The sequence below is a fragment of the Tenrec ecaudatus genome, chromosome 2 (assembly GCF_050624435.1).
Source record: "Tenrec ecaudatus isolate mTenEca1 chromosome 2, mTenEca1.hap1, whole genome shotgun sequence".
In the NCBI taxonomy this organism is placed as follows: Eukaryota; Metazoa; Chordata; class Mammalia; order Afrosoricida; family Tenrecidae; genus Tenrec; species Tenrec ecaudatus.
Genome location: NC_134531.1, coordinates 178,620,886 through 178,644,691, shown reverse-complemented (window position 1 = coordinate 178,644,691; position 23,806 = coordinate 178,620,886). Strand labels below are relative to the sequence as shown.

Below are 23,806 nucleotides of genomic sequence, written 5' to 3'. Positions count from 1 at the left end.
AAAATAATTTATAAATCATCAAGGGTTCGTGAGAGAAGGAGGGTGGGGGAGGGGAAAACATGAGGAGCTGATATAAAGGGCTGAAGTAGAAAGCAAATTGTTTGAAAATGATGATGGCAACAAATGCACAAATGTGCTTGACAAAATGGATGGATGGATTGTGATAAGAGTTGTATGAGCCCCTAATAAAATGATTAAAAAAAACCTTCATATACAAAATTCTATGACATGGGGTCATATCTAAAAGTCAGCCCTCATAACTGTGTCAGTGATTTGAGATCACCAGATTTCACTAGCGCCTTGACGGCTCTGGCCCTCCTCTCCCCGGCTGCTGTGCAGAAAGCAGGGCGTCCTCTGGTGGAAGCGCAGTCAGCGTGGCTGCCTGGGGTTCCGTTAGACAAGACTGTGCCAGTACCAGAATCCCAAAGACACTTTTCTCAATGTCTTCCTCCAGGTCGCCGATCTGACCACTTTCATTTTGGACCATAGGTTCTGAGGTCTCAGCTGCTCCTTTGCTGCCTGAGCCTTTAGGTCACTGTCAGAAATATCAGCATTTACACTAAGTACAGCTCCATGTCCACCTTTGCTTGTTTTATTACAAACCTCCAGGTTGCTTGTTCTCCGTCAGAGATGAAGTAGAATCTATGTCTTGTGGACTGACTAAATCTGATCCCATCTTAGGGCCATCATTGCCTCCTCTTCCTTCTCAGAATCCCTGCTACTGTCAAACTCAAGAATCTTCAGGGTTTTTCAGATACGAGCTCTAACTGGCCCTGGCACAGTTGAATTTCTCCCATTGAACATTTTTTAACACATCAGGAAGCATCTTCTGTAACTTCTTCTCCCCTGTGATACAGAAACACTGCGGAAGGATTTCTTTTTTGTCTGATATGTAGAAATTAATTGGTTCTAAGTACACAGTCAAGTCCAGTCTACTTTCTTCAAGGTCACTGTGTTCTGCCAAGAATAATACTTTTTCCAAAGATGGCACAATATGTTTGGTTTCGTGACACCGGAAGCCTGCAACATTGAGGGCAGGGCCGAGGCTCCTTCTCTTCCTGGGCAGCTCACTGCCCTCAAGGCTGTCCTCCCCACCCCGGAGCTGCTGAGGCCCTCACCCACCAACTGGTGACACCTCCTTTGCAGTTCCCTCAGCGGGTAATGCCACTGCAGCCACTAGTGCTGGTACTGTCACTGCCGCTGCTGGTGAGGGCGGGGCCAGGTCCGGCCCTGTGGCTGCTGGGGTGCCTCCTGGTTGCTCCCTTTGGGCCACTTTTCTGGAGAAGACTTCTTCATTATCTCTCATCAGCTACCATAAGATGAGAGCTGGCTGTCTCTGCTGTCTCTGCAATGCACCATGGTATTTCAATTGTCCAATATGCATATGTAAGTTGAACATTGAATGAGGAAGACCAACAAGGAGTGGACACATTTCAATTACAGAGCTGGCTAAGAATATTGAAAGTACAATGGACTGCCAAAGGAACAAATTCATCAGTCTTGGAAGAAGTACAACCAGAATGTTCCTTAGAAGCAAGGCTAATGAGAATTTATTTCGCATACTATTGATATGTTGTCAGCAGAGGTCAGTCCCTGGAAAAAGTCACCATGCTTGGTAAAGTAGAAGGGCAGTGAAAAAGAGCAAGGTTCTTGAAAAGATGAACAGACACCAGGGTTCCACAATGGGTCCAGATATAAGAAGAATTGTGTTCTGTTCTGTTACACTATGAGTCATAACCAACCTGACAGCATCTGACAATAACTGCTGAGCTTGCATAGTAACGTATGCAATAGTAACTTCACCAAGTATCTTAAAGAAAACAACAACAAACCAAAAGCCAGAACATTCATTTCTTATACAAGATTGATAAAATATGTAATCAGTAATCAAGAATAAAATGCCTAAAAGCAATGCTGATTTCAGAGAACTAATTATCTTATATCTAGGTGTAGTTAAAGCAAAGACCATGGTGGTACTTTCATAATCTGTTGTCAATTTGAGATGTAAGGGTGAATGGGGTAGAGTTTAGCCTGTCAAGCAGGTAGAAGTTTGATGACCTCTTTTGAAATTGCCAAGGAGATCAATAGCTCACTTGAGGCCAGATACATGCTCACACCCTGCGAGACATTATTAATGACAAGCCTGATAAAGCTACACTGATGAGAGAGGAGGAGCCATTTGGAACCCCCTGACAGCAATGAAATGCTTATACTGCCACTGGATCCACAAGATCTTCCACCCAATGTCCTGTGATCTTCTTGCATTCGGCATCATTCCATGTGTTTCATGAGTCTGAAGAGGATTTTATAAGTTGGTATCAGACATATGGGCTAATATCAGACTTCCGGAACTGACCTGGATGGGTCTGGGATGTTTTCTCAATATTCAACTGCTCTTGTATAAACAGCTGTTTCTTATATACATACGAGTGTCTATGGATTTGTTTTTCTAGTTTACCTGGAGCAACACAACCACCAATTATGACAGTATTATATCTCTTCCTCCCATTGAGTCAATTTTACCTCACAGTGACTCTATAGGGCAGGATAAAACTGCCCCCATGGGTTTCTGAGACTGTAACTCTCTAAGAATGTAGAAAACCTCGTCTTTCTCCTGAGGAGAAGCTGGTGGTCTCAAACTGCTGATCGTGTGGCTAGCAGCCCAGTGTGTGCAGTCAGCGACAATTATACTAAAATAATAGCATTCTATGACTCCCTAAACCCAACATAGCATCAGTTAGTGTGACCATTTTAGCCACCATTCGTTATGTGGTGCTCACTGCATTCTGGCCTCTATGCCCACGGTTATACTCTTATTTTGGGACAGGGATGGTCTCCAATATACTAAAGTTTATAAACAAAGTCACCACTTTGCTGAAAGATAAGAACAACACCCCAATTAAAGTTATTTCTCTGTGTATAAGAGCCATCTCAGGACTAGTGAGAGGAATCCCAGGACCACAAGGTAAGGAATGTCACCAATGGAGAATGTCCAAAATTCATGTCTGGAATGGTAGAGGCCAAGGACAGGCGCTGCAATATGGAGACCGTGGGACAGAGTGAAGGAACCAGGCTGAGACTGAGGCAAGGAGAATAGAAGACAGCAAAGAACCAGTACAGAGTTATGAGGTTGTGAGGCAGAATGACCAGCAGGCTTCCTAGCCAACACAGGCAGAACCCACCCAATGGACCACATAACAGGATGTGGAGGCCAAGGGAAAAACTTAGCTGCTCAATGAGAAGTACTCCTGTGAAGCAGTAACTGTATCCTTACTCTTTCTTGATCCTAACTGTGGTAATCTGTCAACTTCCCTAGGAAACTCCATGACTGTATTTTCTGTGAGTTCTGTGTGGTCAAAGCAATGGATTATCAAACCCAGCAAAGAAGTAGAGTGCTATGGGAGTATCCGTTGGTAGCAGAAGAGGTATGATAGGTAGGTTTATTGTGCCAAGCTGGCCAATAGGAATGTGTAGGATTAATAAGGGTGCAGTTTGATTGGAGAGCAGAGAGATAAATGGCTTTGCAAGTCCTGCTTTGGGATCCCTATGATTCCTATCAAAAAAGATAAAATGGATATCAATTCAAAATTTAACATTTCCAAGTACAAAATTATCAAGGTCCATGAGAGAAGATCAACCAACACAAGTTTTAGCTATGAGGAATTCTGGTATTGCATTTATAAGATACAAAATATAGTGTATTTTAAAATAGTTTTTGTGTTTTAATAAAGCAAATAGAGTCTCACGAGGAGAAAACAAACAAAAAAACCCATTAAAATGGGCTTTGGATGAGGCTATCCAAATGACACTTTGTGGAAAAAGAATAAAAGTTAAGTAGTAAGAATGTAAACCAGACAAATAAAATTTTCAAATAAATTAGAGATGAAGTAGTATTTGGAGAACCTGCCTACAGATCTGAAGAAATTATTCTTAATCAAGTCAGAGAGAAGAGAGTGAAATTTTAAAAAGATAAATAATGCAGAGTATTAAAAGTCTATGAGACGTTTAATCATAGTCTGAAACATAGTGAATAGATTTGAAATGCAATAAGGTATTAATAAAAATATAGAAAATTTAAAAATTACTACAAAATAGTTTTTAAATAAGCGATATCTAATTTGTAACACTCAGTTATTGAACAATGTATATGTCAAAATAGAGTACTAAGAGGTAACAGGTTCTAGAGTCTAGCATTTTTATGGGTAGAGGTTATGACATTAATAGCTATTATTATTTTACTTTAAGCACACAAATGAAAATGTACTGAAAGAATAGAAATACATGGGTACTTGAAAAATTTCTTGTCAAAATAAAATAAGATATTGGAGTTTGTCCTTTGAACATATTTAACCCTCCTTCTGGAATGTATGAGTTCACATACAGTATATAGAGATATAAATAAATTTGCACATATGTATATATATATGCTTCTATACTGAGTAAATGCATTATATTTTGAAAATAAGAATTCCAATGAATAAACTGAACAAAACAAAGCAACTGATCCCATAGTCCAATGCCTAAAAATGGAATGCTGTAGTGAATACTAGGGATTTTGCTGTAATCTAAATTTAAATGCAGTTTGTCTTTGTATTGTAGGAAGATCAATGATTAAACATGTACACTCTCAAAAATCTGTTGGAACTATTGAATCCTGGAAGCAGTTAATTGGGGGAAAAGTTAGGATGAGTCAGAACACAACTGTAAACTCTATTACTTGAGAACTGCTTGTGGCCCATATTAGATGCATGATGCTGATAAGTCAAGAGACCTTTCTGAGTCGAACAACTCTGAGATAACATACAGGAAGAATAACGCAGACCCTGGAACAATGTCAATGCTCAAAAAGTACCATATGGTAAGAAAACTATCCATGGTAATGATGATAGGTCATTCCCCAAAATGCTCTCTTGAAATATTCAGGTTAAACATCATTTTGGAGAACCTGATTGTCTAATTCAAAGATCCTAATTTAATTATATGTGCCCCTATACTCAAATAATCCCACATTCAAATATATTGGATTTATTTAGAACACGGATATATATATATATATATATATTTATATATTTATGAATTAAAAATTATTTTATTGGGGGCTCTTACAACTATTGTTACAATCCATACATCAATTGTATCAGACAAGAAGCTACCAACCAAAAAAGCCCTTGGACAAGAAGGCTTCACAGGGGAATTCTACTAAGCATTCATAAAAAGCTGACACCAATCCTCCACAAGTTATTGCAGAGAGTAGAAAAGGATGGCAAACGCCCAAACACATTTTATGAAACCAGTAAGACTTTGATACTCAAACAGGGCAAGGATCCCGCAGGTATAGAGAACTATAGATCAATATCGCTAATGAACATAGATGCAAAAATCCTTAACAACAAAAAATGGCTAATAGAACACAAAGGTATATAAAAGATATCATCCACCATGATCGGGTAGAATTCATCCCAGGGATGCAGGGATGGCTGAACATCCACAATCCATCAATATTATACACCACATTGGTAAGATAAAGTATAAGAACCACATCACATGATAATATTGATAGATGCAGAAAAAGCATTTGACAGCATCCAACACCTATTCCTAATTAAGACACTTGTAAAGATAGGAATGGAAGGAACATTTCTCAAGTTAATACAAGCTATCTATGAAAAGCCAACAGCCAAATCAAAGTCAATGGAGAAAAAATATGAAAATAATCCTTCTGAAAAAGAGGACCAGACAAGCATGCCCCTTGTCCCCTCTTCTATTCATTATCATATTGGAGGTCCTAGTCTACAACATAAGACAGCAGAAGGACATTAAATGTACCCAACTGGGTGAGGAGGAAGTGAAACTATCGTTATTTTCAGATGACATGATTCTGTACATTGGAAATGCCAGAGGCTCCACAATAGGAGTACTGACAGTTATAGAGGAATATGGAAAAGTGGCAGGATACAAGATCAACAAACAGAAGTCTATCAGTTTGCTATTTACATTGTACAGGACCCTGGAACCGGAGATCAAGAAGGCAGTACCCGTCACAATAGCCAAGAACAAATTGAATACCTAGGAATATATTTAACAAAAAAATTTAAAGACTTGTACTAGAAACACTACAGTACCCTACTCCAGGAAACCAAATGCGACCTCCACAAATGGAAGAACATCCCACGCTCATGGATTGGAAGAATCAATATAGTGAAGATGTCAATCTTACCCAAAGCACTTTATAAGTTTAATGCTAGTATGATTCAAATACCAACAACCTTCTTCAAAGAATTGGAAAAACTGACCACCAATTTCATATAGAGAGGGGAAAAACCCAGAATTAGCAGAGAACTCCTCAAGAAGGAGAAAGTCAGAGGACTTGCTTTACCTGACTTTAATACCTATTATATAGCCACAGTGATCAAAGCAGCCTGGTACTAGCATAATGGCAGATACTCAGAGCAATGGAAAAGACCAGAAAACCCAGAAATAAAACCATCAGCATATACACAACTGATCTTCAGCAAGGACTCCAAAAGCATCAAGTGAGAGGCAGATGCCCTCTTTAACAAGTGGTGATGGAAAGAGTAGATGTCCACATGTAGAAAAATCAAACAAGATGTTAATCTCACCCCAAGAACAAATTCCAGGTGGATCACACACCTAGAAGTAAATGCCCAAACTATCAGGACCATCAATGAAGGAATCAGGGCAAACCTAAGAACCCTGGCCCAGGGAACTCATAGGCTTCTGCAATAGGGAAGGGTACACCACACAGGTGAACTGGAAATAGACAAGTGGGATTTACTAAGAATTAACCACCTGTGTGCATCAAAAGACTTCACCAAGAGGGTAATAAGACAACCCACAGACTGGTAGAGGATTTTTTAGCAATGAACAGCAGACAAAGAGCTTACTATTAAAATCTATAATACCTTCCTTGCCCTGCAAAAGAGAGGAAAACAGTTAACCCCCTGAGGAAGTGGGCAAAATAAATGAAGTGAAATGTGACTAGGGAAGAGACTTGTATGGCCAATGAACACATGAGAAAGTGCTCCTGATCATTAGCCATAAGAGAAATGCAAATTAAAACAGCCGCCATGGATGCCAGGTATAACGTATAATATCCACATGGAAAAAATAGAAAACTTAATTGAAAGTTGATTTTGCTTAAGTTTATCCTATCATTTTCAGACACATATGGTAATATCATAAATAATTAGTAGAAAATTAGTGAAATGATAAATAGAACCTGGCATATTAAGAATAACTTAACAATTCAGGATTAAATTTTTAAATGAAATGTTTCTAGCTCATAAAATCCTATCACTCTAAAATAGAACAAAAGGTAAATGTATAAGACAGATAAGAAAAATGGTACAGATTAAGTCATAGAATATCCATGTGAATAATTTTGAATTTCAGATTTTTTAAATTGATGATATTCACAGGGTTTTTTCACCTATTAAGGTCCCTTCAAAACTCTCATGAATAGGATTTGAAATTCATTCTGTATTCTGAAATTCTAAAGAAAGTCTTAAGAGCTTATATGGATGATAACAGAATATTAACTTTAGGATTTTTGTTTGTTTAACTGATTGATTATTTTACTAAATATCTTCAACTACCTTAGAGTATTCTGGACCTAATTCTATTTTCCATAAAGTAAGCTTGTGATCAGCATGCATTCATTACCACCTCACAACAGATAAAATTGCATGTAGTCAAAATGAACAACAGGGGGTCACCAAAGGACAGCTGTTGCGAGGAGATAGGTGAATTTTGACCAGTCAGTTTGCTGTACTAAGGTGGCTGGAGATTAGCTATGATACATGAAACAACACCGCAAGTATTTCAAATATCAGAAGACTCGTGCAACCACAGACAGGTTTCAGTGGAGTTTCCAAACTACGACAAATTAGGAAGGAGGTAGAGATCTGCCCCCCAAATTAACCAGTGAAAACTCTACTGATCACACCAGGTTAGTGTCTAATGTGGTTCGGAAAGTAACCTAGGTCAGAAGCCAATGAAAATATACATGGCAGCAACACCGGACTCAAGCACGGCAAGGACAGTGAGGATGAGGTGAGATATGATTGTGTCTGTTGGACACGCGGTCTTCCTGAGTGGAAGCCTACCCAAGAGCAAGTAACAACTCTTTCAGTGATAAACTCTGCTTCTCTTCAAATGACTCAAGGATACAGAAATGGTACATTTGGATTTTTGTTTGTTTGTAAAAGATATTAAAATTCTGAATATTTAAGTATAGTGGTGTGGTTATGTATATCAGCTAAAGTGATATTTCTTCATATGGCTCTTCTAAGCATGCAGCGTAACTCCCATCAAAGTATGGATGGAAGTCTGTGAAACACCAAAAGAAGGGATTGGTCTGTTTCAGTTGCCATTCACTTGACCTTAAGAAAGACAGTTCCTGGTGTTTTCTGATCCTGGCTTGTGGTAGCCTGGTCACTTGTCCAGTAAACTCCATTATTGTAGTTTTGTAAGTATTGTAAGTATTGTTTGGGGGTTCTGTTGGCTATTGTAAAGAACTAGAGGGTCTTCAGGGGAATAGTTGGTGCCAAATAGGGTCAATCAAGGATGGAAGGTGGAGGCAGGTCTGACCTTTGTATTATAGCACTCGGCTTGGCCTGGTTTGGAATCTCCTCCCTTATGTAGCCAGGGGCTATCTGAATGGTCTCATGCCATTTTTTGTAGTGTAGAAATGGTGATCTCTTATACTTTTATTTCAACTAGTGAATATATTTGTGTAACCCCTAGGTGGTAATCCCCACGGTGTTGGAATTATGGATCTCAATCACATATATTTATGTGCACAGATATCAAACACATATTTATAGATCTACCTATCCCATTATCTATTTCACGAACAACAAAAGCCAAATATTTTAAAGATGGAGCAGAAATGAGAACCTACACATTAGCAGGTGCAGCCTACACACTTATTCTACTTTGTAGGCAACGTGCTCTCAGGGAGCTTTGAGTTGATCCTGACTACTGACCTATGTCCCACAGTACAACTGCCCTGTAATGTACCCTAGGCTGGGATCTTTATGAAGCAGGTTACCAGGGGGGTGTTTTACCTTATGGAACCACTTTAGCAATTCAAACTGCTGATCTTTGGAGGCATAGTCTAGTGTTTTAAGCATTGTGCAACCAAGACTACTTAGCCTTGTCATAGTAGTTAAGATCGAAGGCTCAACAGCTTAAATTCTTCCTCCACCAATCTGTGAAGTTTACATTAGTATAAGATTTCCAAGGATTGCAGGCACATTATGTTTTTCTAAATTCAGATCACCCCAACAAGAGTAGAATGAGCCGTAGATATAACTAGGTGGTTGTTTTCTGGTTTAGAATAGGTTCACTCCATGACCATTGAAAATCATAATTTTTAGTGGCTAATCCCTCAGAAGTGGGAAGCTTATTATTTCTTAATATTTTTCTGTAGGATGCATGTCCCACTGAAACACATTCACCACAGGTGGACCTACTAATTTTTGAAACACTGATGGCATCACCTCCAGCAACACAGAACACACGCTGCATGGTGAACAACTCAATTGCTTCCAGCCCAATTTTAATCACCTTAAATTTAGCATCGAAAGTCCCTATCAGCTAACGAAATCTGTCCTAGGCAAATCCAGGTGGTTGATCAGCAAAATAAACAAGGGAGTCAAATTTAACTTAAATGTTTAGAATAACTAGCAATCATCAGAAGAAGTTTTCTAAATAAATGAAAATATGCAAGTATAGAGTTAATAATTACAAAGTAATCCTTTGGGCGGACATGTAAATCTACAAGGGAAGAGTATATTCTCACTGCTCAGAGTGTGTCCTCTAACAGCCTACTTCACTTGTGATACTGATAACAATGCTGAACCTTGGACCACATTGCAGATACATTAAGCCAGAGTCTATATTGTCACAGGACCCACTCCCTTACATACCCTTTGTAAATGCTGATGTAAAATGTTAAGAACACGTCTATAATTAACATCTCTAGTGATCTAAAACAAGTAAAGTCTCTAAATCACCCTGGTAGGTTCCATAATCCGTATAGAGGACTTTTCAGGACATTCAGATTTTGGAGTGTCATCTGCACTAAAGTTTACCACAGGTTTTTCGCCACTATCCATTTGTCATGTTGTCCTATTGCTGTGGCCTTTGTGTTGCTGTGATGCTGGAAGCCATTTATATTTCAAATGCCAGCAGGATCCCCCATGATGGAGAGGCTTCAGTGGAGTATCCATACTGAAAACAGAACATAAAGAAAGAACAAGCTGTCCACTTCTGAGGGATTAACCACTGAAAATGTTATGAATAATAGTGGCATATGTTCAGATATACAGTCAGAAAATGAGCCCTCAGGATATAAAACGCTCAAATTGTGACTATGGAAGAATTAATACTTCAAAGTGAAGTAGACGCTAGTGATATGAATGGAGTAAAACTTTGGGGAACCTTCATTTTCTGATGGGACAAAACTCACACGGAGGAGAAAGCTCTGCACGGACCTATTAATAATCATAACATTGAATTTTCAAAGTATAAATATAGAAAAATGGAAAATTATCAAAAAGAAAGTGGAACATATAAAGATTGATGTTCCATGCATTAGTGAACTGAAGTGGATTACTGAAAGTTGGAAACAAAAAGGAAGAAACAGTATTTGAAAAATATAGCCTTGGAAAGAGAATTGAAGTTGGGGAGTACCTGACAGAATTTTGTAAAACCAGTTTTCAAAAACATAAAGGTGACTGACTGTACATGCATATGGATCTCATCAGATAGACTACATCGGAATAACATTGACTACATCACCAGAAGAGATGATGAAGAAGTTCAATATCAGCAACCAGAAACTGACTATGAAACAGACCATCAATTACTAATACGCAAGTTCAGGTGGAAGCTGAAGAATATTAAAACAAGTCCACAAAGGCTAAAATATAACCATGAGTATTTGAAGAATATTACAAGAACAAATCTAGTACATTGAATACTAATGAGAGAATATCTCCAATCTGTAGGCTATTATTATCAATAACACCGTACATGAAGAAAGTAAAAGGTCATTACAAAGCCAATAAAAGAAAGAAAACACCCAAGGGGATTTCAGTAGAAACTTTGAAAGTTACTCTTGAAATTTGAGTAGCTGAAGCCCATGGAAGAAATAATGAGGTAAAAAATCTGACCAGAAAAGTTAAACAGAAACCTCAAGAAGCTATAATTCAGCACAATCGTAGAATGCGACTTGGAGTTAGGAAGCCAAGAAAGAACATGCCTAGCAGACCTCAAGCTGAAAGCAGTAAATAAGTGTTTTTGAAAAGGCTCAAATTTTGATATTGAGGAAAATTATGGGGAAAATATTAAACAGATACAGGAAACAACAAAAGAAAATGAAAAAGGAATACACAGAGCCACTGTGTCAAAAGAATTGGTCAATGTTTCTTATTCTCACGAGGTAGCAATCATACTCAAGAACCAATGGTCCTGAAGGAAGACGCCCAAGCTGCACTGAAGGTATTAGCCAAAAAACAAGGCTTCGGTAATTGTTGAAATACCCTCTGCAATGTTTCAGAAAAACCCTAATGAAGCAGAGTAAGCACTTAATCATCTATGCAAAGAAATATGGAGGATACTACCTGGTCAACAGATTAACGAGATCCACATAGATGCTCATTTAAAAAAAAGCTGCATCAGAATATAGAAATCATCAAGCAATAGTATTGATATTGTATGCACAAAATACTTTGATGAAGATAATTTTGAAATGGTTGCAAGAACACATCAACAGGGACGGGCCAGTGATTCAACTGTGTGGATCAAAATAAACTATGCAGAATGTTAAGAATGGGAATAACAGAAAACTTCCCTGTGATCATGTGAAACTCACAGATAGGCTAAGAATCAGGAGTTTGAACAGAAGAAGGGACTCTTGCATGGTTTAAAATCAGGAAAGGTGTGCATTAGGGTTGCAACTTTTCATCATACTCCTCCAATCTGTTCACAGAGGTAATAATCTGAGAAACTGGACTATACCAAGAAGAACACGGCATCAGAATAGCACAGGATTGGGCAGTGTTTTGTTCTGTTGTACACAGGATCACTATGAGTCAGAAGCAGCCCAAAGGCACATTACAACAACATCAGAGAGTCTCTACTTCAGAACTAATCAGCCAGTATTTTCTTGACAAATAATCACCTTCTTACATCACTGCAGCAGATGCACCTATTGTTCAAGTGATTAAACAGCACTTCTCATACTCGTGGCATCAGACTCAGAAGGCAAATGGAGTGCATAGTGCAAGTGCAGGTCCGACAGCAACGCATAAAGACCCAGTGATATGGAGACCTGGCTGTGAAGGTAAAATGCTTAGGCTTGGATTGTAACACTCCCACCTAAGAGGTTCGTAACCTTAGTCAGTTTTATCAGTTGGCCCAGTTTTGCTTCTGTATCTTCAAAGTCGGGATAATTTAGTAACCATCCTACGTGAGTGAAAAAAAATAATTTATGGAAGCCATGGTAGCTTCTTTCAGTAGTTCTTATAGCTATTGATCATTTAGGTCTAAAATAAAAGAATACTGTGTTTAATGCTATCTGTTTAGGCCATTGAATAAGCTTATTGTTTATGACACTAGAACCATGACATGCTGTACATTAAAAAATTCAAAGGCCATTTAAGGGACAGGAAAAATTACATATAGCTTTCTCTTTCTCTTTCTCAGAGTCAGAATACTCATTAGCTTATTAAAGGCCTTGAGAATTCCTGTCATATAAATGCTATTTAATTTAGTATTTCTGAGATTTACATTCTGGGAATTAATATTCTTTGGATCGCTACTTTGAAAAATGCTAGCTTAGAGAGCTAACTTTCTTTAGAGGCACGAGGCTGTATTTTTTGTGCATTGATTTATCAACTCTAAAAATACTCCCACAAAGTAATCAGTATTTCATTGTAACTAGAGGGCACTATCTCTATCTGCACTTTCTTTACTTTCTTATCTGATAAGAAATCTTATGACAATGGATGAAAGAATGTCACACAATTGAAAGGGGTTTGAGAACAAGGGAAAGAAGACAATGTTCTATATGTGTAGACAACAATTAGTGAGAAACGCTTTAACCAGTGTGTTGTACAGTACTCAGAATTGTCTATAACTCAGCACTTGCAGTTTGATGAACCACAGGCAATGTTTCCTGATATCCTAAGACTAGAATGTATGTTAAATGTACCTCAGTTTAATTGTAAATATTAAAAAATAGTTTTCTATGAATTAAAGTGCTTAAATGAATGTTAGGGAAAATCTATTATTTACTAATTTATGACTATCTAACAATATTCATTAAAATATCCATCTTCCTCATTTTAGGTGAATTTTACTCAGACCATGGCTTTAAAATTATGTGTAGGTTGATGATTCACCAATATATTAATCTTGCTTTGACTTATCCTTCGATCTGGGTTTCTATATCTAGGCACTTTTTTGGCAGCTCAATTGGGGTGCTTAAGAAAACCTCAAATTTAATTTGTCTCATATTAAAATCTTGATTCAGCTCCATCCTACTCCATCCCTAACTCCTTACATGCATTCTCCTATAGTCTCAAGAAAGGCTCTGAGTAAATGGTAGCTATTTGTCATTTCTAGAATTTTATTTTAAATTTTAGTATGCAATTTAGTATGCTTTGGGGAGTGGGTGGGTAATGGAATGTATCTCAGTTATCACTTTAAGTAGACCTAGATTCCAATTTACTTTACTACATAATCAAACAATGGTGGTTTAGATGTGAATATATGTGGTTATATGTTGGGTTGCTAACCACCAGGTCAGTAATTCCAAACTACAATGCTTTCTACTTATAGGGTTACAGCTTCAGATAACCACAGGGGCAGATTTACCTTTGCCCATAGGGTTCCTATGAGTCAGCATCAACTTGATGGCAATAAGATGTTTGGTTTTGTTGAGTGTGTCTGTGTGTGTTTGTGCATATTCAAGGCTATGTCTAATCCTCTATCAATATTTAAATTCTCACCCAAATCGCCTTTATACAAGATAGGGATGTTATTGTGGTTGGTGCTGCTAGGTTGTGACTTCTGGTGAGCTATGTATAATAGAACAAAACCCGTCCTGCTCCTTCACCAGGCTCAGAACTGGGAAGCTTGCGTTCATTGTTGCCATCACTGTATTGATCTAGCTCCTGGGGGATCTCGTTCTTTTGCACCTGACCATCTACTCTACCAACATCATATCCTTTTCCAGGGACATCTTGATCATATGTCCACAGTACACAAGATTAAGTCTCTTCATCCTTGTTTATAATTAGCCTTCTTCCTCCAAGAGAGATTTGTTTGTTCTTTTGAAAGTCCATGCTATTTTCTGTATCCTTCGAAAGCACCACAATTTGAATACATCGATTCTTCTTTAGTCTTCTTAATTCCTTTTTCAACTTTCACATGAGACAATAGAAAAGACCATGGTTTGGGTCAGGCAACCAGTAGTCCTTAAAGAGGTATCCATGTTCTTCAAACCTTGGAGAGCAACTTTCACCGCTGCGTGCCATTTGACTCCTTGAGGGCTGCGTCCCTGAATTGGATTGTAGATCCACTTAATATGAATCATTTGCCAGTTAACTTTATCTATTGTTTCAATCGTGAGTACGTATGCTTTCTTTACAGTTAGTAGCACATTGTACTGAAGATATAGTACAATTGTTTAGTCATCTTTCTTGTATTTAGGAGAGCTCCTTTGAAGACCTCAGTACGGTTAAGATGGTGCCTGCTCTTATTATCTTCTGTTCCAGGTGTTCCCTGAAACTAGGGACTGATGGAGTCCTTTGTCCTACCCTGCGCGTGGCAGTAAGAATGTGATAGGGTCAAGGGGAAAGCTATTAGAGGAGGCAAGGTTTCTTGGCTAGCCTTATGGTTAGGGCACTGACATTTATATTTTCAGTGTCTCACCTTTTATTTTCCTTTTTGTGGAACATTTGCAAATGCTCATTGTGTTCCAAGGATCTGAATACACACTCTTAGGTTAGGAAGTCCAAAAACAAGCCCTAAAAGAGGCAAACAAAATTCCTTGTTTCCATAATAAAACACGAAGAGAGATCAGTCCTAGGAGAAAGATGCAATATATGGTAGAAGTCATGTAATATCTGGTTTACAAGAAGTAATACCAGACTGTCTCAAAGAGTGGGAGATTCAAGACAATGTCAAGATGTCCAGGAAGAAAAAGAATGTTTGGAAACTGACTGTGGTAGCAATTGTACAATTCTGCTCAACATGATTGGACTATAGATGATATGCCATAAGTATTAACCCCCAATGAATAATCATTTTTAAAGGCAAAATCACCAAGAAATCTCAACTGTCCGACTCTTCCAAGATGCTATGCTGATGCATTTTATCCCAGTCCTCCCTTGAAAATATTCCTTCTTATTGCTGGTTTCCGTAATTCCCTTCAGTGTTCCACGGCGCTCGTGAAAACTAGGAGGAAATGTCTCACGTGTTGGTGGGTGCTGTTCAGTCCCAAATCTGAAGGTCAAGCAGAGATGAGGGTCCAGAGCCAGAAACACAAAGTGTCCTCGAGTCACAGCTGCTCTTCTTCCTTCTACAAAAGCTCTTTAAAGAAATAGATGTCTGTTCTTCCATGTGAGTTGATGTATTTTAAAAGTGAATTTTAATACCAGTATACATAACTTTTCCATGATAAACAAAGGCTGACGTCATAAGTTACTCAAACTCCGAACTCACTTCCATGAGTCATAGAGACCCCCTGTGAGTTTCTGAGACGGTACTTGTTTATGGGACTATAAAGCCCCGTCTTTCTCCCAAGGAGCTGATGTTGGCTCTGAACAGCTGACCAAGCAAATTACAGCCCAATTCATAACCACTTTACCAACAGGGCTCCTAGTCTACTAAGGTGGAATCCTAGTGATATCTCCAAGGAAACAAGGGCATGCCTTGGCTCATACCCTCTACTAAAGTCAGGTCTCAATGCCACTCTAATCCTATTAGTTCCATAGAGAATGCCTTCCAAAACAGGGTGATAGGCACAGCTGTAGAGAGCTCAGAATGATACCCTATAGCATAAGGTATTATTACTCGAAGGGTCATATTAATTGACTATAACTCAGTACAGTGTCATCAAATAAGAGGAAGACCCCAAAGAGGATAGATTTGCATATTGGCTGCAACAGTAGTTTCAAACATAACAATTGGGAAGATTGCGCAGGCCAGGGCAGTGTTTCACATGCATGTGGTGCAACAAATTGTCTTAATATGGTTCATCTACCCAAGTCTCTGTAATGCCTACTAACTAATTGGGTGGGACTTTGTCAATAAGGTGTGCGTAAGACTAATAGAGAGGACTAGTCACATTTTGATGGCAAACCCTAGACTGTAAACATGAGCCAGCTTTGAAAAAGCAGCTGCAGAGAAAGCCCAGGACTCCTGGAGGAGCATGTTTCAGATCCCTGTCTGAAGCAACAGAAGCTGAGACCAGAGGCTCCAGAGACTGTGGCACAAAGATGATAGGCCAGAGCAAGAGGAGCAGCTCCAATTTGGGGACAGTAAGACAGAGCTAGAGGCAGGCTTCCTGGTCCACGGAGACAGGGCAAAGATTATGTGGCTGAGAAGCTGAGGACCAGAGAGAGACTTGGTTGCTGGCTGAAGAGAGTTGGCACCATAGACCAATAACTGTATCTTTATTGTTTACGGATTCTGACTTGTGGTAACCTATTCACTTCTCTAATGTGTTGTTGTGAGGTTGTTATGTGTCACTGAGTGGGCTGGGACCCATAGCCACCTTATGCACAACAGATTGAAACACTGCACCATCCTCACAATTGTTCCCATGCTGAAGGCCACTGTGCTAATTCAACATGTTGAGTACCTTTCTTTTCTCTGTGGATCCTTTGCTTTACCAAACATGATGTTCCTCACCAGGGACTGATTTCTCCTAACAACACGCCCAAAGGATGTGAGGCAGTCTCCTTAGCCTTGCCTCTAGGAACACTCTGTCTATCCTTCTTCTAAGACATATTTTTGTTGCGCCAATAAACACCATAATTATCAGGATTGTCTGTGATTTCTGTGTGGCAACTTTAGAGAATTAATGAGCTCCTCATAACCATAGAGTGGTGTGGGAAGAACGGTTAGTGGAAGAATAGTTCAAGATGGATGGGCGTGGAGACGTGCCTGACGTCTGCCTTGTAGCAATGGTGAAGCCAGAGGAGGTCTGCTGCGGTTCCCCCCAGCCCATGCAGGCAGCAGGCTTACTGGGAGGTGGGACCCACTCCATGCATCCTAACAATAGCAACATAATAGAACTAATATGCAACCAAGTATAAAAGTTTCAGTAACTTTCATTAAAGTATCTCCCACATTAACTGACTTCGGCTTCCCTAACTTGGAGCCCATTAAAAGGCACCGGTTTAGAATCTTGATGTATGTTGAAAGAGCAGGGACAGTACATCAACTGATGCTAAAAATAGGCACCTCTTGTTGTATTCCGACATTTCAGCCAGCATCCCGGAGCTCTTCTGGGAAAAAAGTATCAAACAGAAGGACAGTGGCTCTGCTCCTTGTTTATAATCTACAGAGACCTGCTGATGGTTGGCAACACTTTAACAATTTAAAGAGCCCGACCTCCATGCTCTCAAAGCATTTCAGTGAATATGTAAAAGTCTCCTTGAGGACTCCAGTGTTTGGAAACATAATGGCAAAATTTTGACTGAGGCCCAGTATTGATTCACCTCCTTAAAGGTCTGGCAGTGACATTTCTGCCACGAAGCAGTTTGCTCATGCACTTAATATTGGGAAAACTGGACGCCAGTGGTCAGGACCTTAATATGAATGGACATGTTTGTCTTTACACATTCTATCTTCTAAAGAACCCACTTATCACTGTCCACATCAGTCACGAGTGTATGTGTGAGTGGTCCCGTAACAACGCCCCAACACCCCTGGCAAGTGAACCCCAGGCAAAAGACAAGAGACCAAATGTATACTTTTTTTCTCTTCTAACTTTTACCTGCTGCTTCAGAAATCACTTGTGTACTCAGTGATTTCATTTCTTATCTGTCTAATGTGAAAGATTAAGTCTGTCCTACCTCTCAAAGATATTTGCTAAGAATGAATAAAGTTGGCATTGCCTTGTGGCTTGAGATAGGCTGAAATAGACATTTCAGTTCTGACCTTGGCATAAAGCGAGATTCATTTCCACATCTTGTATTCCCTAGATCAAAATAGGTACCATGTGAAGTCCCCATCTCCCACCCCTACTTATATGAGATAAAAGAGCCCAATCCTCCAACTTTCCGGTAGAATTGGTGATAAGAGAGTACAGCTGGGGGCCTGGGGTGATGCATTTTAGCTTGCCTTCTAGAGACAGAAATTTTAGTTAAAAAAAAGCACTTTAGCAAACTGTTATTAGTATCCCAGGTTCATATCTAAAGCAATTGAAATTTAGAATAGTTAAATATTCTGCCAGAAATATCATGTAATTATGTCATGAAAATAAAATATTTTCGTAGATAAAGGGTGATTTCTATTTCACATTTCTTCATAATCTCTTGGCATAACTTATTCCTCCCACTGTATCTTTTCATTCGTTTCCCCTTTTTTTGGTGGTACCACCTACAGACAGAGGAAGCAGTTGAAAATATGTGTATAAATCTTAACAAACTTTGATCAGAGGCAATCCAAGTTCCCAAGGCTATAAATCTCATAGTCACATGGGCATGTCTGTTATTTTTGCTGGACATAATGGAAAAAGTTTCTCAACCTAAACTCAGGAGAGGTTCATAAATTATTCAAACACTAAGTTATATTGGTGAACCCTAAACAATATAGTAATAGCAACAAAAATTATCTGAGGGATGAATTGGGAGGCAGCAGGGGCAAAGGTAGTGGAGGGACAGAGTAAGAATCTCATAGGGGTACTCCCCCCTATTTGTATATCACAATCTTTTACATGCATTTATTCATTTTTTAAAATTCTGCTAATTTATGCACATTTATGTATGTATGTTATATTTAGTAAAATGCATTTTATATATATAATTTTTCATAAAATGTAAGACCTGAAGTAAGAAAGTGCCAGTAATGCTCTTTTCTCCACAAGAAATACAATCTTTTGTGTAAGGAATATTCATAAAGAGGTCTATTTAAACTTTGGAAACTGCATTTTTAAGGTCCTTTAACTTTGGGAAGTCAGCTATTTTAAGAAGATTTAAGAGAGCAGAATATTCATCTCCAAATGATTTTCCTTAGCTCAGACAAGGATCAAGCTTCAGAGGCCTTTGTCTATAGGCAGCACCTGAAACAGCCTTTTTGCTCTCCGGTTGGCAGAGGAGGGAAACTGTCACATTGCCCTAAGGGGATCAATTCACAGGCTGCTAATCAGGATGGGTTCCGTGTGATATGGACATCTGTCTAACAAGACCCAGATGAAGACTGCCATGTCTTTGACACACAGGAGACAACTGCACCGTCTTTAGATAGTAATGCTTTCTGTCAGAGCAAACCTACCACGAACACATGGCACGAAATGGCTTAGAGTTGAAAGGTGCCTTCTCTATACCCTAATCCCTAACCGATCTGATTCTCTCTTCTTCTTCTTTTGACAAATGCGGCGTTTCATTCTTTCTAGCTATGAGACAGTACATGTGGTCCCTTTCTTTAAATCTGAAGTGACCCAGGTAAGCAATTGTTGAGTTCCTTTAAATATGTTCAAACTAAAGGGATGAACTTCATACTGCAAACCTATTTATTTTCAAGTGATAAAAATAAGAAGCTCATAGAAAGAAATTGGAGTTTCGTTAAAAAAAATACTGTGAATACCAGAGAATGTTTACAAGTAATTCCCAAATCTAAAGATCATTTAGTTTTCTTGAATATATGAATATTTTGTAAACTGGTAATAGCAGGGCTTTCTACCCTTAAATCTCTGTCCAAAATGTTTTATGTCATCTCTTGGCAAATGATTTTAACATTCACTTTTCACCTGATATAGCTTCCCACTCGTACAATTCATTTCAGAGGCATACCTTGTTTTCTTTGCTAAAATTTCATTTCCTCCCATCTCAGAATTTGATGAAATCTATTTCTTCGTTTCTCGTCTCCCAGTAAAAGCTGACAACAAGTATCAGACCAAATGTAGCTGTCCCATATGAAGTAATACATTTCTGTCAAAGATTAGACATTAGTTTTTTTCTTGACATGCGATGACTGAGATTGTTCTGTTAGTTCCCAGAGGTACAAACAACTTAACCACTTAAAGACTGAGCCTCGTTTTAAGAAGTAAGTCCTATTCTAAGAAGTTTGCTTTGATTTGAGAGGTAGTTTTTTAACTGAAATACGGCTGTTTTGATGGTGTGAATTTGACACCTCTGACAACAAGAGGAAGAACTCATTGTAGCTAATCAGAGTCACTTGAAAATTCAGGCTTACTTATGAATGTAGGGAAGCAGCCAGAGGATGGGCTTGACTTCCCCAATGTCAGGTTTCAAAGAGCGGGCCTCAGAAAGTCCTACCGCAGTTAGAACATGCGTTCCCTTTTCCAGTCTTCCAGAGCCTCTCAGCAACTTTAGTTATTTGAAAGAAGTACCTGGCCGGTGCAACTGGCTCACCATGTCTGTACCTAGACAAACTGCTGGAGGTTGAAATCCACCTTGAGAGGTGCCTTGAAAGAAAAGCCTGATGGTCTGTCCTTGTAAAGCTCGGCCGTTAAGATCCTGTGGAGCACATTTCTTCTCTGACACACGTGGTACCATCATGAGTTCATATGGACTTGAGAGCCACTGGTGTTTTGGTTGCTTCAACAAAAATGGGATTATTTGAAGCTGGGGTTGGCTTCCTCTCACTGACTGCCTTGGAGATGGTTCCACCTCGGACCAACGTGATACGGGGGTCACAGGATGGAGGTCTTATGGAAGCAGGCATTTCACATTTCTCCCTGGGAGTGCCTGGCATTTTGTGAGCAGCCCAGCGCCGATGGCCCCGCATTTCCATTCCCAGGAGTAGGAGAGAGAGTTACATTTAACGAGTCTTTCTATCCCCATTCCTGTCCTGATCAAACCAATTCCATTTGAATATGTTTTTACACACTGTATTTCTTAAGACGGTTCACTAAACAGAAGTTTGTAGTGTGAAAAGAAAACATGACAACAACAGAAAAAAATAGCCAAAATCTACAGCCACAAATCTAATCACAAAATTACTTCACCAGGCAATATTTCTTTGTGCAAATGATGAGACCAGCTATAAGGTAACATTCAGTCCTTCTCCATTGGAACTAAAAGTATGAGGCACCATCCACCATCCGGACTCTCAATTTCTTCATGATTGATTGAGAACAATAAATCGATCCTGTTCGCTGACTTCGCAAAGAGTGGTTTTGCATATCAAATTAGAGTATGGAGTGATTGCTTTAAAAATTATGAGGTGGTGACCATTGGTAAAGGAGCCCTGGTGACATACTGGTATGTCTGGCTGATGACCACAAGTTTGTTTCTAACCTATCTCTTCAAACTTATCAGCCCCCCCACCCCACTGCTTTTGCAAACACCCTAGCCCTGGAAACCCTATTAGACAGTTTAACGTCTGTCCTATAGGATCAGGATGTATCAGAATCAAAGGACAGAATTGGATTCTTTGGTAACCAGTGGGAAGTACTTTCAACACTGCCTCAGACAACATATTGCTATGGACTTAGAATGGCATGCAGTGTTTTTCCATTGGTCAGGAAGAACCAGGATTATTTTAGAATTATAACGATCACTTTTTCCAATAGCAACTAGTTATGACTGATAGCACTCACCCCTTGTCTGTCAGTGTGTCATTTTGTGGTAGCTTGTTTGCTACTATGACCCTGGAGGCTGCGTCGCTGAGATTTCCAATAGCTGCAGGTCATACAAGGCAAACTGGTTTCTGCAGAGGTTCCGGACTACACTATGAGCAGACTGTGGGAGGGAACAGTCTGTCCGCTGCTTGGGAATTAGCCACCCGAAGCCTATGAGTAACAGCAGAACCTTGTCAGATCCAGAAAAGCTCGTGAATGTGCAGAACACTGCAAGAGAGAGTGCCAGAAGGTGAGCTCCTCGGGCAAGAAGATGTTCCTAATCCGCCTGAGGCAGCACTGCCTCCTCAGAGAGTCAGTCTCGTGATGTAGACGGACAGAGGAAGCTTTCAGGACTTCCATTTACTGACGGGGCATGACTCAAAATGAGACGAAGTATCTGTAAACATCGATTACTAAAGAGGACAAAAATGGAAATGGATGATGTATTAATCTAGGAAAATTTAGACTTTATAAAAAATGAAACGAAGGATCTTACAATCAAGTCCTAAATATTAGTGAGCTGAAATGGACTGATATTGGCCATATTAAATCAGACAATCATATTGCTTAATATGCTGATAAAGATAAGTTGAAGGAGAATGACAAACGTGGCAGTTACATAGCCTTCTGTCAACGTGCAAAGGGGTAGAGTCTGTCCTGTCAATCAGGCGACAGCTTGATGACCTCCTTTGGAGGCAGGGAGGAAACAAATAGCTCACTGGAGGCCAGATACGTGCTCTGCTGCACATTCCTGCTGACAGGCCATATGGAGCCACGCTGATGGAGTGAGAGCCCAGAGACCCCTGCCAGGCCGAGATGCTTCCACCATCACTGGATGCACAAGCCTTCCCACCCACTGGCCTGTGATTCTCCTGCATTCCATGTCATTGCATGTGTTGAGTGAGTCTGAAGAGGAATTTACATACTGGTATAGAACATATGGGCTAATATTGGGCTTACAGACTTGATTTGGACTGGGCTGGGATGTTTTCTTAATATACAATTACTCTTTGATATAAAGTTCTGTCTTCTCCACATGAGTTTCTCTGCTTTTGTTTCTTTTGTCAAATGGAATTACACAGAATTTATCATCAAAATATGTATGTCAAGATTGGTCTTGAAATGCAATGCTCTCTGTCATAGGATAATATTTATCGACATACAAGGAAATCCAGTTAATGCAACTATTATTAAAATTTACTCACCATCTACTAATGTTAGCAATGAAAAAAATGAATCATTCTACCAATTTTTTAATCTGAAATTGAGCAAAGTTTCAGTCAAGTTGTATTGGTAATTATTAGCAAATGATCTGAAAACATTGGAAACAAAGACTAAGAATCACAGTCGGGAAAATGCTCTCCTGATACTATTCAAGCTGAAGAGTACATGATAGAACTTTTTAAGACCAATGATTTCTTCATCAAAAATATCATTTTTTTCAGCACCACAAGTGACAGCTGTATAAGTAGACCTTTCCAGATAAAATACATAGAAATCAAATTGATTATATCTGTGGGCATAAATAAAGAAGTTCAATATCATCAGCAAAAATTAGTTCAGGGTCTGATTGTGTAATAGACCATCAATTGCTTATATATAAATTCAATTTGAAGTAGAAGAAAATTAAAACCAGTCCACAAATTCAAAATACAACCTCAAATATATCCCACCTGAATTTTTAGAACATCTCAAAAATAGAATTGACCAATTGAATGCTAATTATAGAAGACCTTTCTAGCCAACGGAGGGCATCCAGACAGCGTACGTACAGAAAGTACATGATCATTAAAATGGCAGGAAAGGAAAAATATCAAAGGGGATGTCAGAAGACTATGAAAGTTGTTCTTAATCAAAGAGTAGCTTAAGCAAATGGAAGAAATGATAAAGTACAAGAAAAAATGAGGACCTATCTCTGGACTTGAACAAGAAGACCAGATAAGGTTTTTTAACAAA

General features: G+C 39.0%; 1 pseudogene; it reads right to left on the bottom strand.

Annotated features, from left to right (window-relative positions):
• Positions 1-254: 254 nt before the first annotated feature.
• The window catches only part of LOC142440207 (caspase activity and apoptosis inhibitor 1 pseudogene), a 100,071-nt pseudogene continuing 76,519 nt past the window's right edge, over positions 255-23,806 (bottom strand).